Here is a 9,119-nt window from a genome sequence, read left to right on the forward strand (position 1 = left end):
AAAGAATTGAAATCAATATCTTGAAGAGACATCTGCATAGACATGTTCATTCCAGCATTGTTCACAATAACCAATATATGGTAAAACCTAAATATCCTTTGGTAGATGAAATAATAAAGAGGACACACACACACACACACACACACACACACACACACATACACATAAAATAATGTTACTCATCCATAAAAAAGAAGGAAATCCTTCCATTTGCAATGCCATGGGCAAACCTGGAAGGCACTATGCTAAGTGAATAAGTTCGAAAGGGAAAGACAAATACTGCACAGTACCACATATATGTGGAATATAAATAAAAAAGCAAACAAAATGCCAATACCATAGATACAAAGATTACAATGATGGTTGCCAGAGATGGGGGTGAGAAGGGTCATGGAGTGATGTAGGTCGAAGGGGACAAATTTTCAGTTATACAAGAATAAATTCTAAGTATCTAATGTACAGCATAATGACTATAGTTATTACAATATTGTACCCTTAAATTTTTCTGAAAGTAGATCTTAAGCATTCTCACCACATTAAAAAAAATGAGATTTACCTATATTAACTATGTGAGGTGATTGATGTGCTAATTATCTTGAAATTAGTAATCATTCTTCAATGGATATGAATATAAAATCATCACACTGTACACTTCAAATATATAAAATTGGATTTTTCAATTATTCTTCAATAAAGTTAAAAAACAAATTCAAAAAAGTTACAGGGTACAAGATCAACACATAAAAATAATTATATTTCTGTACACTATGATTAATCAATGTGAAAATAAAATGAAGTATACAATCTAATTTACAACAACATAGGGAGAAATAAAATATTCACAAATAAAGTTAACCAACTGGGTGAAATATTTTTATGCTGAAAAATATAAAACATTTCTTAAGTATTAAAGACCTATAAATAGTAACCCATTTCATTTTAACAGATTAGAAGTTTAGTGTAATTATGACAACAGATACTTCCCAAAGTGATCTGCAGATATTCCACAGAATACCTATCAAGATACACTTAGAGTTTTTTGTCAAAAAGTGAAAGTTGATCCTAAAAAATCATAAGGCACTGCAAGGAACCCTAAATAGTCAAACACTTGAAAACTGAGAAACAAACTTGTAAGACACACTTCTCTACCTAAACCTACTAAAATTTACAGTAATTAAAACAGTGTACTAGCACAAAAATACACACAGATCAAAAGAATAGAATTGAGAGTCCAAAAATAAACCCATACATTTACTGTCAATTGTTTTCACAAGGTTGCCAATATTATTCAATAGGAATTGAATAGTCTCTTCAGCAAGTGATGCCCAGAACCTGGTGTCAAAATACAGAAGAATGAATTTAGAACCCTACCTCACACTATATATGAAAATTAACTCAAAGCAGATAAAGGAACAAAAATACAACTAAAAACATAATATAGTAGAAAACACAGGGAGAACATTCCATTACCTTGAATTAAGCAATGTTTTCTAAAATATGACCAAAAAGCACAACAACAACAAATTTTAAAAATTTGGATTCCATCAAGACTAAGTTCCTGTGGATCACAGGACACTAGCAAGAATGTGAAAGCTAGAGTACATTGCTCATAAGAATGTAAAATGATGTCAAGTTGTGAGTACACAATTGGTGTTACTCAAATTTTTTTATATAGAATTGCCCATGACACAGCAATTATACTCCTAGATAAATACACAAAAGAAATTACAGACAGCTGTTCAAACATGTACAAATATTCACAGCAACATTATTCACAATAACCAAACAAACCAAATTTCTAACTGATGAATGAATAATAAAATTGGGTTAGATCCATTAGTTAGTTATTTTTTCACCATAATATAAATGAAGTACTAATATATGCTATAATATAAATGAACTTTGAAAACATGCTAAACAAAAGAACACCGAAGATCTCACACTGTTTCTTTTTATATTATGAAATGTACAAAATAACCAAATCCATAGGAACAGAAACTGATTAGTGATTTCCAGGTGGTGGGAGGAGGGAAAAATTGTAATATAGTAATTGATTACTTAACTGGCAAAGGTGACAATGATGCTCTGCAATAAGCAATTTGTGATTTTTGCAAAACATTGTGAAAGTATTAAAAGTCAATGGATTACACATTTTTAATATGTTAAAATGATGAATTTTATGTTATATAAATTTTACCTCAGGTAAAAAAAAAGTACAAATAAAATGAAATTTAAATAACAGTGTATCTTAATTTTTAGGAAGCTGCAAAATCTTTACAGGGAAATTTGTACCGTATATATATATGTATAATATGGCATATAATATTAAAGGTAAATATGTGTCATTTTACACATATTATATATGTTACATTATAACAGTAATATATATAATACTCATGTTAAGGATGAACTTACATCCTGCATTACAGATTGAAATTCTACAGATATTAAGATAGTAGAAATATTGTGAAAAAAGCCAGAAAATTTGACAGCTTAAAAACCTATTGTTTGTAAAAATATAAGAAAATTTAACTAAAGAATGAATAAAAACTTCAAATAGTCCTATTCCAAAAGAAATTAAACTTACACATAAAACCATTCTCAAAAACAAGCCCAGGCCCAATAAATTGAAATTATGAATTCCACAAAATATTTGTAAATAAGTAATACAAATTCTACACAAATAGTATCAGAAAATAGAGAACACTAAGAACATCATTTTATAGAACCAGCATTACCTAAATGCTATGTTGCATTACAAGAAAGAAGATGAAAAATATCTCTCACAAACATATGCAAAAATCTATTTAACAACATACCAATAAATAAAATCTGTCAGTTTTTAAGTAATAATTAGCCATAGCCATGTGTATTTTATACCAGAAATAAAACACAGTTTAACATTCAAAAAATAATTAATGGTACTCACTAAATCAACAGAATAAAGAAGAATCTCATGACAATTTCAACCAAAGCATACAAGTTGATAAATTTTAATTTAGATTTATGAATAAAAATATTTTAGCAAATGAAGAATAGAAAGAAATTTGTTCAACCTGATAAATAGCCACTGTACAAACCTTATAGCTATCATCATACATAATGGTGAACAGTCTCCAAGATTGGAAAAAACACAAATGTATCCACTCCCAATTTCTGTTCTGCATTTTACCCTAGATTCTAGCTATTGCAATAGTAAAAGGACTAAAGACTTCCAAAATAGAAAAGGAGAAGCAAAATAATAAAAATGTATTTCTGTGGAAATAACATCATTACATAGATAGAAAACACAAAAAAATCTAATAGACCTAAACAGTTAATTTAAGAATATTTTGTGTCAATATACACAAAATATTGAATATATTTTTAGCAAAATAACAATTAGAAGTTGAAATTAGAAACAAAATACTATGATAATTATATAAAAATGTGAAATTTGAGGTACACTTTTAAAATATATATTTAAGACTTCTATATGTAAACCAGAAAACACAGCTGAGGGAAAGTAAATATATAAGTAAAGGTGGTGATATGTCATTTTGATGGATTAACAGGCTCAACATTTTCACCATATAATTTTTTTAAAATATCAGTGAAAGTTCAATAGCCATCCCATAGCATGTTTGAAGAAATACACAATTCTATTCTGAAATCTCTATAAACATATACACAATTTAAAAAATCTTAAATAGAAAATTACTCTCAAAAAAGGAACACAGTTGGAGAACATATTCTATCTAAATTTAAGACTTACTATAAAGCTAACATAAACAATGCTGTGTGCTACTCACATAAGGATAAATATATAGATGGTTTCAACTTAGCATAATGCTCAGAAATAAACCTAAATGTAAAAAAAAAAAATTACAATGATGTCAGAGGGATTCATGTAGAAAGAGTGAATTTTTCAACACATTACTTCAGATCAATTGGGTATACATATGAAAAAATAAACAAACCTGAAACACTATACACAGAAATGAACTCAAAATGGGTGAGAGACCTAGATGGTAAAGCTTTTTGTCTACAAGAGACCCATTTCAGATCTAGGGACACACACAGATGGAAATTGAGGGAATGGAAAAGGTATTCCAGGCAAATGGAAATCAAAAGAAAGCTGGAGTAACAATACTCATATCAGAAAAAATAGACTTTAAAATAAGGACTATTACAAGAGACAAGGAAGGACACAATGTAATGATCAAGGGATCAACCCAAGAAGATCTTGTAAATTGTAAAGATATATGCACTCAACACAGGAGCACACCAATATATAAGGCAAATAGTGATGGTCGTAAAAGGAGAAATCAACAGTAACACAATAATTGTGGTGGAATTTAACACCCTACTTTCACCAAAGACAGATCATCTAGACAGAAGATCAATAAGAAAACACAAGCATTAAATGACAAATTAGAGTGGATGAACTTAATTGATATTTATAGAGCATTCCATCCAAAAGCAGCAGAATACACATTCATCTCAAGGACACATGGAACATTCTCCGGGATTAATCATATGCTGGACCACAAACGGAGCTTCAGTACATTTAAGAAAATTGAAATCATACCAAGCATCTTTTCCAAACAGAACACTGTGAGGATAAAAATCAACTGCAATAAAAAAAAAAAAAAAAAAAAAAAAAAAAAAAAAAAAGAAAGAAACTGTAAAAGACACAAGCTCATGGAGGCTAAATGAGATGCTACTAAACAACCAATAGATCACTAAAGAAATCAAAGACAAAATAAAAAAATACCTAAAGACAAATGAAAACAAAAGTACAATGATCCAAAACCTACGGAACACAACAAAAGCAGTTATAAGAGGGACGTTTATAACAATATAATCTTACCTGAGGTAACAAGAAAAATCACAAATAAACAATCTAACCTTACCCCTAATGCTACTAGATAAAGAATACCAAACAAAACTCAGAGTGAGTAGATGGAAAGCAATCATAAGTATCAGAGCAGAAATAAATGAAATAGAAACAAATAAAATAATAGAAAAATATCAATGAAACTAAAAGCTGGTTCTTTGAAAAGATTAAAAAAAAAAAAAACATCATAAGCCTTTAGGCAGCCTCATCAAGAAAAAAGAGAAGCCTTAGGTCAATAAATTTGGAAACGAAAATGGAGACACCACAGAAATATAAAAGATCATAAGAAACTTCTACAAGCAACTATGTGCCCATTAAATGGACAACCTGGAAGAAATCCACAAAGTCTTAAAAAGGTACAGTCTATGAAGACTGAATCAGGAAGAAGTACAAAGTATGACAAGACCAATCACAAGTACTGAAATTGAAACTGTAATTTAAACTCCCAACAAACAAAAGTCCAGGACCAGATGGCTTCACAGGCACATTTTAACAAACATTTACAGACGGGTTAACACCTATCCTTTGGAAATTGTTCCAAAAGATTGCAGAGGAAGGAATACTCCCAAATTCTTTCTATGAGGCCACCACCCTGACACCAAAACCAGAGCAATATACCACAAAAATAAAATAACATGTCAATATCACTAATGAACTTAGACACAAAGTCCTCAACAAAATACTAGTAATCCAAATCCAAAAATACATTAAAAGATCATATACCCTGATCAAGTGGAATTTATCCCAGGGACACAAGGATTTTTCAGTATCTGAAAATCAATTAGCATGGTACAACACATCAACAAATTGTATAATAATAACCATATGATCATCTCAACAGATGCAGAACAAGCTTTTGGCAAAATTCAACACCCATTTATGATAAAAACTCTCCAGAAAGTGGGCATAGAGGGAACATAATTCAACATAATAAAGGCTATATATAACAAACCTATAGCCAATGTCACATTCAACCACAAAAAGCTGAAAGCATTTCATCTAAGATCAGGAACAAGAAAAGGATCTTCCTGATAAAAGGGCTTTCATCACTTTTATTCAACATAGTTTTAGAAGTCCTAGCCACAGCAATGAGAAGAAAAAGAAATTAAAAAAATCCAAATTGGAAAACAAGAAGTAAAACTGTCACTGTTTGCAGATGACATGATATTGTACGTAGAAAATCTTAAAGATAATACCAGAAAACTACTAGAGTTCATCAATAAATTCAGCAAAGTTGCAGGATACACAATTAACATACAAAAATCTCAGGTATTTCTATACACTAATAACAAAAGATCAGAAAGAGAAATTCAGGAAACAATCTCATTTGCCAACACATGAAAAAGAATAAAATACCTAGGAATAAACCTACCTAAGGAGACAACAGACCTGTATTCTGAAAACTCTAAGAGGCTGATGAAAGAAATCACAGATGACACAAACAGATGAAAATATATCCCATGTCCTTGGTTTGGAAGAATCAATGTTGTCAAAATGACTCTACAACCCAAGGCAATCTATAGGTTCAGTGCAATCCCTATCAAAATATCAGTGGCATTTTTCACAAAATTAGAACAAAAATCTTAAAATTTGTATGGAGACACAAGAGACCCTGAAAAGCCAAAGCCATCTTGAGGAAGAAAAACTGAGCTGAAGGAATCAGGCTCCCTTATTATATAAAGCTCCAGTCACCAAAACAGGAAAGAACTAGCATGAAAACAGAAATATAGATCAATGGAACAAGATAGAAAGCACAGGAATAAACCTATGCCCCTAGAGTCAATTAATCTACAACAAAGAAGGAAAAAATACAATGTAGAAAAGATAGTTTCTTCAATAAGTAGCAATGGGAAACTGAATAGTTACATGTAAAACAATGAAACTAGAACATTCTTTAACACCATACACAGAAATAAATTCAAAATGGATTAAAAACCTAAATGTAAGACTGGATTCTATAAAATGCTTAGTGTAAAATGTAGGCAGAACACTCTCTGACATAAATCATAGCAACATCTTTGTGGAGTTGTCTCCTAGAGTAATGGAAATAAAAACAAAATAAACAAATAGGACTTAATCAAACTCAAATGCTTTTGTACAGCAAAGGAAATCATAAGCAAACCAAAAGATACCCCACAGATTGAGAAAAAATATTTGCAAAAACGATGTAACTGACAAGAGATTAGTCTCCAAAATTTACAAACAGTTCATGTAGCTCAATTTCATAAAAGAAAAGAAAACAAAAAATCCAATTAAAAAATGGGTAGAAGACCTAAAGAGACATTTCTCCAAAGAAGATATACATATGGCCAAAAGGTGCATGAAAAAGAGCTAATCATCTGTAATTATTAGAGAAATGAAAATGAAAACTGCAATGAAATATCACACACACAGAATGTCTATCATCAAAATGTCTACAAAAAAATAAGTACTGTAGAGGGTGTGGAGAAAAGGAACCTTCTGGCAGTGTTGGTGGGCATGTAAATTGGTACAGGCCCTATGGAAAACAATACAGAGTCTCCTTAAAAATCTGAAAATAGAGCTACCATATGATCCATCAATCCCACTCCTGGACATATATCTGGAAAAAGACATGGTTTGAAAGGATACTTGCATGCCAATGTTCATTGCAGCACTATTTACAATAGCCAAGGAATGGAAACAACCTAAATGTCCATCGATAGACACATAAAGAAGATATAGTACACATACAGAATGGAATAACACTCATTAAAAAGAATGAAATAATGCCATTTGCAGCACCATGGATGGAGCTGGAAATTATCATGCTAAGTGAAGTAAGTCAGATAGAGAAAAACAAATATCATATGATATCACATACGTGGAATTTAAAAAAAAATGATACAAATGAACTCATTTATAAAACAGAAACAGACTCATAGACTTGGAAAACAAACTTATAGTTATTGGGTGGGGGGAGTGTTTGTGGTGGGGGGATAGATTGGGAGTTTGGGAGTGATATGTGCACACTGCTATATTTAAAAGAGCAAAGACCTACTGTATAGCACAGAGACCTCTGCTCAGTATTCTGTAATAACCTAAATGAGAAAATAATTTGAAAAATAATAGATACCTTTATACATATAACTGAATCACTTTGCTATACACCTGAAACTAGCACAACATTGTAAATCAACTATCCTCCAATAAAAAAAATAAAAACATAATATGAAACAAAATACACTTGAAAAAAATGGAGGGAATCCATAGATAGAAGAAAATTATTTTTATATATATATACATATATATATACACAAATATATAATGTATATATGTATAAAATTATATATGTATATTTTTGTATAAAATTTTATATATAAATATATTTTATACATATTATATATAACATATGTAACAAAAGACATATATCTAAAATACATACAAAACACTTACAAATTAGTAATAAGAAATCCAGAAATACTAATTTTAAATTATAAAAAGGACTTGATAAAATTTTTCCAAAAAAGAGGTACACAAATTACTAATGACATTAAAAAAAAAATCTCCACATCATTAGTCATCAAAGAAACAAAATAAAACCTCACTGCATACCTCCTAGAATGACTAAAAGGAAAATAATTCCAAGTGACTAGAGTGTGAAACAATTCTCCTGTTTGAAAATTGAAATCTCTTCTTGTGTTTTAGACATATCTCCACATTTGTAATCTTGCCTAGTGGTCCTTGCTAACCATCACATAGGTCCCAGAGAACTTATCTAAAGCCTTCAGAGTCTCTGTTTACTTTTATAGCTCTCTAATGAATTTAAAAAACAGGTTTGGAGTCAAGTATTTTTAATGGCTGCCATTAATTTTGTGCCCTCACTGATATAACTCTCAAGCAATTAATACCAGTTTCCCAAAAAAATATGGATAAGAAGACAACTTCTCTCTCTGACATGAGTCCCCAGGTTAACTACATCTCAGGTCCTCAAGACATAATTATCCCATCCTTGCTATTTACATGATATTCAGCTTTCTTAGAAACCCAGGTGTAGACAGAGAAAGAAACCTCACATTTTGGCCAAATGCAGGAAATACAATTCCCCAATCAAGAATGATTGTTTCTCAAGCATATTTCTCCAGAATACCTGCTTCTAAGACAAAGCCTTTCCATTGAAAGAGATAATTAATTCCTGAGAGAGAAAATTGCAGCTACAAGGCAAGGTCATTGACCTTTGCTGGAAACCCCTTTAAATATCCATGCATTGCAGGTGATAATG

This window comes from Hippopotamus amphibius, chromosome 3 (assembly GCF_030028045.1).
Source record: "Hippopotamus amphibius kiboko isolate mHipAmp2 chromosome 3, mHipAmp2.hap2, whole genome shotgun sequence".
Taxonomy (NCBI): Eukaryota; Metazoa; Chordata; class Mammalia; order Artiodactyla; family Hippopotamidae; genus Hippopotamus; species Hippopotamus amphibius.